Raw genomic sequence first — 9255 nt, forward strand, 5'->3', positions numbered from 1 at the left:
AGTTATTTTTTGCAAAAATTTACCGCATTGTGTGATAAACATGCACCTGTTGTTTCTGTTAGGAAAAGGTCGGGAAGAGCACCCTGGATAAATGAGGAGTACATTGCATTAGCACGTCAACGTGATTATATGAAGAAGAAGTTTGATGAAACACACCTTGATTCTTTTGGACTGAATATCAGAAAGTACGAAATAAAGTCAATAATTTGAATAAATATTTGAAAAGAAATTATTTCACTAAAGAATGTACTGATCATGCCAACAATCCCCGTAACACATGGAAGAATTTGAAAAGGTTGACCGGTAACAAAAAGAGTCACTGCGTCGAATTACGTAACGGTGGAGTTGTTACTACTGATGCTTCTGAAATCGCTAAGGGTGGGATTTCACGGAGCACGCGAACGATTTGCGAAGGACGCGAATGGCAAAATCCAGCATTCGTATTTTAGTCTGCAAAAGTTCGCCAAACGGTCGTGAGCGTTCGGAAGCGTCGTCAGTTGTTCGCGAATGTCGTTTTTACTTCGGCGAGAATTTCAAAAAAGTTTGAAATTTTTTGCGAACCTTTTCCGCACACTTGGTCGTGATTTGCTCGTGAATTGTTCTCGAAATTGTCTTGAAAGCTTCGTCATATGCGCAAGACCTTCGCAAGACACGCGCGATGTTCGCAAAATGTTCGTGAAACCCCAAACAGACTCCGAAACTTTGGAGAATGTCTCGCGTATGTTACGCGAAATCTGCGAAGTTTTTCCGATCATTTTACGACGTAATCGCAAACGGTTCGCGTACCTTTTGAGACATTCTCGCGAACGTTTAGCGCACGTTTGGGTGATGCATGACTTATACGTTTTCTGCAGATAAAAATTGTAGAATACATCTAAACATCAAAGAATTATTAACAACTATAGTAACAAAAGAAATTAAAGACTAGCAAATATAAAGAGATGTTTGATATACAAAAAAAAATCGCAGAATACACTTAGAATATATCTTAACTATGTAAAATTTCATTTGAACTATGGAGATTATGTGTCGGAGGAACTGAAAAAAAAATCAAATGCTCCTTACTATAGTGGAGATAGGTATTAAGAAAAAGAATGTAGGCAAGCACACGATAGAGAAATGAGAGAAAAAGAAAGGAGAAATAGAGGAAAGAAAAAATTTCAACTCAAGACAGCTTCCACCTCTCCTTGGGTACATTTTCTCCCATGATTATTGAAAATTTTTCGTTGTTCGCATTTCCGTCGCGTGTTCTTCGTGTACGTAACATGCTGTACTTTAGCAATGATACACACGACATTCGCACATACGTCGTGGAAACTTCGCACAAATTGCGCAAGAATAGTTTTCGGCTTCATTGTCGGAAAACATTCGGAGAAAAACTTTTCCGAATGTTGGATTTTGTCATTCGCGTCCTTCGCAAATCGTTCGCGTGCTCCGTGAAATCCCACCCTTAGGGTGGGATTTCACGGAGCACGCGAACGATTTGCGAAGGACGCGAATGACAAAATCCAACATTCGGAAAAGTTTTTCTCCGAATGTTTTCCGACAATGAAGCCGAAAACTATTCTTGCGCAATTTGTGCGAAGTTTTCACGACGTATGTGCGAATGTCGTGTGTATCATTGCTAAAGTACAGCATGTTACGTACACGAAGAACACGCGACGGAAATGCGAACAACGAAGAATTTTAAAAAATCATGGGAGAAAATGTACCCAAGGAGAGGTGGAAGCTGTCTTGAGTTGAATTTTTTTCTTTCCTCTATTTCTCCTTTCTTTTTCTCTCATTTCTCTATCGTGTGCTTGCCTCCATTTTTTTCCCTAGGACATATCTCCACTAGTAAAGCATTTGATCTTCTTTTTTTTTTGCAGTTCCTCCAACAAATAATCTCTATAGTTCAAATGAAATTTTACATACTTTAGATCAATTTTAAGTGTATTCTGCGATTTTTTTTTATATCAAACATTTATTTCTCTTTGCTAGTCTTTAATTTCTTTTGTTACTGTAGTTGTTAATAATTCTTTGATGTTTAGATGTATGTTACGATTTTTATTTGTAGAAAACGTATAGGTCATACATCCCCCAAACGTGCGCTAAACGTTCGCGAGAGTGTCTCAAAAGGTACGCGAACAGTTTGCGATTACGTCGTAAAATGATCGGAAAAACTTCGCACATTTCGCGTAACATACGCGAGACATTCTCCAAAGTTTCGGAGTCTGTTTGGGGTTTCACGAACATTTTGCGAACATCGCGCGTGTCTTGCGAAGGTCTTGCGCATATGACGAGGCTTTAAAGACACTTTCGAGAACAATTCACGAGCAAATCACGACCAAGTGTGCGGAAAAGGTTCGCAAAAGATTTCAAACCTTTTTGAAATTCTTGCCGAAGTAAAAACGACATTCGCGAACAACTGACGACGCTTCCGAACCCTCACGTTCGTTTGGCGAACTTTTGCAGACTAAAATACGAATGCTGGATTTTGCCATTCGCGTCCTTCGCAAATCGTTCGCGTGCTCCGTGAAATCCCACCCTAACGAATTCAATTGCTTTTTTACCCACGGGGTTAAAAGTGCTCGGATAGTCTCGTCTCACCAAACCCCTTTTATTAATAAGTCTTTTATTTTCTCAGATGTTACATGTGAATTTGTACAGAGGGAATTGCTTAAACTTGACAGTGGTAAATCATGTGGTCTTGACAACCTACACCCGTATCTTTTAAAGATTGCTTCGTCCTTTATCTCCGAACCGCTTACATATTTGTTTAATTTGTCACTTCATTCATCAATTATACCTTCTGATTGGAAAAAGGCTAAAGTTACACCTGTATTGAAGAGTGGAAATAAGGACAATGTTAGCAATTATCGACCCATTTCTGTTATATGTCACGTCATGAAAATTTTTGAGAAAGCTGTATATGAGCAAGTGTATGATTACTTCATTTCAAATAACTTATTAAGTGATTGTCAATCTGGATTTCGCCCAATGCATTCAACAACAACTGTATTACTGGATTTAAATGAATATATTCTAAGGAATATTGACGAAGGTTATGTTACAGGATGTTTGTTTTTAGATTTCAAACGAGCTTTTGACTCAGTTTCACATATTATTTTACTCAATAAGTTATTAAGATATGGTTTTCATGACGTTGAACTGAATTGGTTTAGAAATTATTTCCTTGATCGCCAACAATGTGTATTTTTTCAGGGAATATTGTCAGAATCTCGAAATATTGAAGTAGGAATCCCACAAGGGTCAATATTGGGACCTCTGCTTTTTTCTATATTCATAAATGACATGTGCAAGTTGTCATTTTTACATAGTACAAAATTGTGTTTATATGCGGATGATGCTGCAGTTTTTTGTAAAGATAGAAATATTAATGTTGTTTCTAAATTGTTGCAAAAGGAGTTTAAGAAGATATGCAGATGGATGGAATTTAATGATTTAGAATTGAATGTTAAAAGTGTAAATGTATGTTGATTGGTACAAAACGGAGAGTCAATAATGCTGTTTTAGTTATCAAATATAATAAGGACATAATTGACCAAGTTTATGAATTTAAATATTTGGGTGTTGTATTGGATGAGTGTTTCACATGGAATAAACAAATTGAGAAGGTATATGTGAAGGTTTCTAAAATCATAGGGTATATTCGACAGTTAAGAAAGAACATTCCACGAAATATTTTAATTATGTTATATAATGCATTAATCTTGCCGCATATTGATTATGGTCTTGTAATCTGGGGCAGAAGTTCAAAGTGCAATATCAAGAAATTACAAAAATTGCAAAATAGATATGCTCGTTTGGTTTTAAATGCTGATTTTTCAATATCCAGTACTACTCTTTTAAGACAATTAAACTGGCAAAAGATTATACAAAGGAGGCAATACCAAACGTATCTTATTATGTATAAATTGATCAATGATATGGTGCCAGTGTATTTAAAAGAAATAGTTGTTTTTCGTCAAGTCAATTTGCGAACTCGATATGCACTCTCTTGCCCACTAAAAATCAATACACCCCGTACGGAATATTATAAGAGATCTCTGCATTATCAAGGATCAAACCTGTGGAACGACTTACCTCGTTTTATGCAAGTTTTGTCATCTTTTTCTATATTTAAAAAGCAGAGTAGAATCTTATCTCTCAAGTTTTAACCCTATTGTGATATTTCACGAGGAAGAACAGAGTGCAATACATATCATGTTTATTTCTATGACACCGGTAACTGAGATATCATTTGTTTTGTTGTTGTTGTTATAGTTGTTTGTTAACTCGCGTTATATTCTCTCGGTTTCTTTCATTCTTATTAATGTTGTATTTTTATCATAGTATAATTTTGTAACACACCCTTTTTTTCTATCTGGTTGATATGTTTACGTTTGTTTTGATTGATTGTAACGTTGTGCATTTGAATATATGTTTTGTATCTTTTTATTGTGCAGGGCCCCTTGGTAGAGCAGTTTTTTAACTGAAAGGGCTACCCTGTTGAAATAAAACGGAAATAAATAAATAAATAAATAACTGTTGAACAATGTGTTGCCATCGTAACAGTATATATTTTGAATGAAAAAATTATATAAAAATTGTGGATTTCGTTAACTCATCATTTGAGTTTTGAGTATTTGGTTTGATATTTGGCATATTATGTAACCATTATACGATTTAGACGTTTAGATTTTTTGTTTTGTTATTGTTGAAAAGTGTCTTGCCATGGTAACAGCATCATTTCAATGAAAATTATAGAATAATATTGTAATTTTTTTAGTTTTTGAGTATTTAATTTGAAATTTTGGATATATGATCTATGATATAATAGTTGTGTAGACTTCATTTTTTCTCATGTTATGCATTGTGTTGCCATGGCAACAGCGTTCTTACTGACAATCACAGAAATTGCCGATATATATATATATATATATACATATACATTGTATATATATTTCTATTTGAGCATTCGACATGAGATATGATATACAGCTGTATATGTGAATGTCAGTGGGCGGTATATACGTAACTATTTATAATGTTGAGTAATATATTGTTATGGTAATAATTTTGTTATTAGTAAGAATATAACAAGATGGTTGCTGGTTGAGTTAACTTTTTTTTTCCGCATTGGGTGGGGGTATTAATCAGTTTCAGGGACAGTTTTAATTTTTGATGAAATTTATGGTTAATTGTTTGGTTATAATAGATATGTAGGTCCACCATGGTATTATTGCTTGTTTGATTAGTAAGTGTATAATTGTCAGTGTGGAGTTATTGTGTTACTGTATGTAAGGGACTCGGTGGAAGAACTGTACTTGTACACATACATTGTACAGTATGTTGTATTTGATGTACACTCAGCAAAAATAGAAAGTAAACACTTTTTCGAGGTCATATTTTTTCATAGAAGATTTTTATCAAAATCAATATATTATATACCATATCAAAGGTAATTTAATTGGCTATTAGGCTCATAGGTTAATTAAAAAGAAAACTTTACGCATGAATGAGCACATTCGTTTTTGTCCTCCAAGGCACAAAATCAAAAAATTGCAAAAGTTGACATGTTCTCTTTCATTTGCAAATGCCCTTCACGGTAACATTGAAAACAAAAGACCGGTTTAACACAATGAGAATCATGAATGAAACAGGAAAAATAAGTTTTTGTTCTCTCTATCTCTGTATTACCTCTAAGAAAAACAAAGTGGGAAACTAAAGGGGAAAAATAAGAATTTTCTTTCAAGTCAAACTTCAAATGACATAGGGAATAAAAGGCATAAAGAAGCAGAATTTCTTCATTTATTTCTTTTAAACTAGTGATTTAAGATCCATGTGACAATTTCAAGAACCAAACATTATTTACAATTCCTAATTTGAAAAAAAGCTCAAATTTGTACCATTTTTGTTAATTATTATTTTTTCTCTTATTTCATTTGAATTTAGATTTGACATAAGATGCTTTATTTTCCTCCATTATTTTTAGCCTTAATTGGTCTTTTAGGCTTCAAAGATATCATAGAGACCAAAGGTTTGTTTTTTGCAACTTAATTCATGTTTCTTTTTGTGTGAAATTTATTGTTTGTTCTTACTGTTCTATGGAAGAGTACATGTTACCCATGAATGACAACATGTTCAGTTTTGCAGTTTTTACTTTTGTGCCCTGGAAAAGAAAAACAATGGTGTTCACGCATGCGTTAAGTTTCCCTATTTGTTGACCTACCAAGTTGATAGCCAATTAAATTACCTTCAATATGGTATTTAATACATTAGCTTTTAGCCAAATATTCTATGAGAAAGCTAAACTTGAAAAAGCGTTTACTTTCTCTTTTTTTTTTGCCGAGTGTATATCATTGTTTTGTCAACTGTAATGTTTGTTTGTGCAGGGCCCCCAGTAAGAACAGTGCCTGCCTACTGGTGGGGCTACCCTGTTGAAAGAAGACTGAATAAATAAATGAATAAATAAATAAAATAAATAAATAAATAAATAGATAAATAAATGAATAAAGGATAACTTTGAAGTCTTCCTAGGGTTTTGTATAACACTATGCACTATAACTGTCTTTATTAATTCCATGGGTCCATGCCTCAAAAAACTTGTTTTAGTCGCAGCCAATTCAGACACTTTTATTTACATGAAATTTAAACAGGTGCCCAAAGTTACCCCTACTCAAACTGTCACTTACAAAATTTCGCAGTAGGACCTATATACACTATATAACCTAACATTCTATATTTTCCCTTTCTCTTATAATGTAAGAGTGCTTGCCTTGGTAAGAGACAGTGTACAAAATTCATAACTACTGATACATAATCACAACACATTCAGAAAAAGAAATCATTATTAGCCTATCTAGAGTATAGGGCCTATGGGTTTATAGACTCTTTAGCATCAAGACATCACAAGCCTATCGAGTTCATTATTTGTTGTTTTTGTTCGTTTTTTTGTTTGTTTCTTTGTTTCTTTTTGGGGGGTCATTGTCAAATGATGTAAACTCATCTAACGTGAGATAGTATAATGGCCGGCGGAACTGGAGAGGGAGGGAGTGGGGGGCTCGGTCCCCCTTCACATTTTTTTTTTTTTTTTTGCACCATGCAAAGGAATACATAAGGCGTCATCACTTTCGCCCCCCCCCCCCCACTTTTTTTTTTTTTTTTACCCCAAACGTTGAAGTAAAAAAAAAGGACCGGAAGTGGAACAAGAAGTTGCGCTGTGAAGGTTTTTGTTTGTTTGTTTGTTTGTTTTTGCTATTCAGCTCATGAAAACCCGGAAGTGCCCACCCCTCCCCCTCCCCCCTCCCCCCTCCCCCCCCCCCCCCCACAAACACACACACACACACTTTTGAAAATTTGATAACATGGCGCCGGCGGTGAGTATGCAGTGGAATGAAAATGCTAATTTCTGCATCAAAGTTCTCATAGAATTTAACTGGTTACTTTTTAAACTGTATGATGTTGTCACATCATATGTCTCTGCATGGTGTATATACAGTCTATAGGTCCAAACATGTTGCGAATTCACGTATTGGCTCCAATATAAGGAAGAATCAAGAAATAAAATAGTATTGCATTATTTTGCCGATAAAGAATTCGTTTATTGTACTCACATTTTCGGTGGCCTCCTCAAGAAGGTGGAGGCCACCGAAAATTTAAGTACAATAAACTCACTCTTTATTGGCGAAATAATGCATTTCAGGTTTATTTCTTGATTCTTCGTTTTATATAGTATTTCGTATTTCACTTTATTTCATTTCATATGTTGTCCATTTGTTCACATGCTAATTTTCACCAAAATATACGATACATCCTAAGACATAAGAGATAGGCTACATATTTGCCATCATTGCTAAAACATAAGAAATTATTTCATAATCCACTAATTGTATACATTTTTACACTGAACTTGAGTAACTGCGCTGCGATGATGTGTCATATCCGGAAATGGCTTTCTTCCGGCTGGTATCGTGAATTTTCGTAGAGTTCTGTCGTCGTTTCCGTACGTACGCGATGCGGCGGTTGGATTCTGTATCCGCCCAAACAAATACAAAGATCTAGATACATGTAATAGTATGCAGATTGATCGCGGAGCGAATAGGCGAAAAGTGGGTAAGTGGTTCGTATTCCACCTCCTTGAGGTGATTTCTAAATCTTATATTCTATCAAATTATTGATGCGACTACTGGTAATAAATTTCAAAGTTCATATGGGCCCTGGACCATGTTTTCGTTTATTTTTGGACATGGAATGTAAGATGTGATGTGTAAAATGTAGACGATTTTGGACGAGAGTGTCGATTACTAACGCCATAACGTAAACGGGAGTAGGTGGGACTGTAATAATGTTCTCCTTTTGAATACCCAGTAGTCTCTCAGTATGATGATGCTACATGATCACTAATGACAATGTATAGAATATACAGTAGGCCCTATGCACGTCTTGGACTTGAGTTATTCTGGTACAAGTCAGATTTGTCGTCACATCAATTTTATATTTCCTAGTCCTACAAAGCTTACTACTGGTCCTTTGAAAGATAGCCAGATATGGCCTCAATTAAAAGCGTTTTTCTGGACCCACCCCCACCCCCCCCCCCCAAAAAAAAAATGCATCTGAAAAGAAAAATAGAGAAAAATCCCAACAGTAGATTAGGCCATGACGGTTTTGCTTAGTTTTGTTATGACCAATTGCATAGAAAACCTCTAGGGCCTATAGAGTTTAAAAGAACACAACCTTGAGTCAGTCAGTGATATGAATTTTGAAACTGTGTCCCAGTCCAGTGACAGTGTGTGATGATATTTTCAAACAGAAATCAGAAATAACTCCTTACTATACTAGACATCAATCAAGTTCTCATGACATCTAACAGTTAGATATAGATTATAGGGCCTACTTATGGATTTTGTTTCCCCCCTTTTTTTTTACATTGTCACCAAGTAATTATTTTCTATCATTCATGCGTAATGTTATGGGACAGACCTAGCCCGACCAGATGCCATGCGAAGCAAGTTATACAGTAATGTATATAACTGGGCTGTATATAGTTAGGGCAAAACCATTACTAATCATTGTGAAAATGATGGTGTAAAGTCTCATGAAGTCTTCACTGAAACTCTGAAAGTCCATCAGTTGTAAAAACTTTGGAGAGATCAGTCATATAATTTTGAACATAGAGGCTTGATTTACCTTTGTGGGATCATGGGAGCAGTGATGTAGATAGTGTCCAAGAGATCAGATTTGATACATGTATACACTGTATCTGTATGCGTA

This window comes from Diadema antillarum, unplaced genomic scaffold (assembly GCF_040938485.1).
Source record: "Diadema antillarum isolate AM-2024a unplaced genomic scaffold, OU_Dant_1.0 scf00000151, whole genome shotgun sequence".
In the NCBI taxonomy this organism is placed as follows: Eukaryota; Metazoa; Echinodermata; class Echinoidea; order Diadematoida; family Diadematidae; genus Diadema; species Diadema antillarum.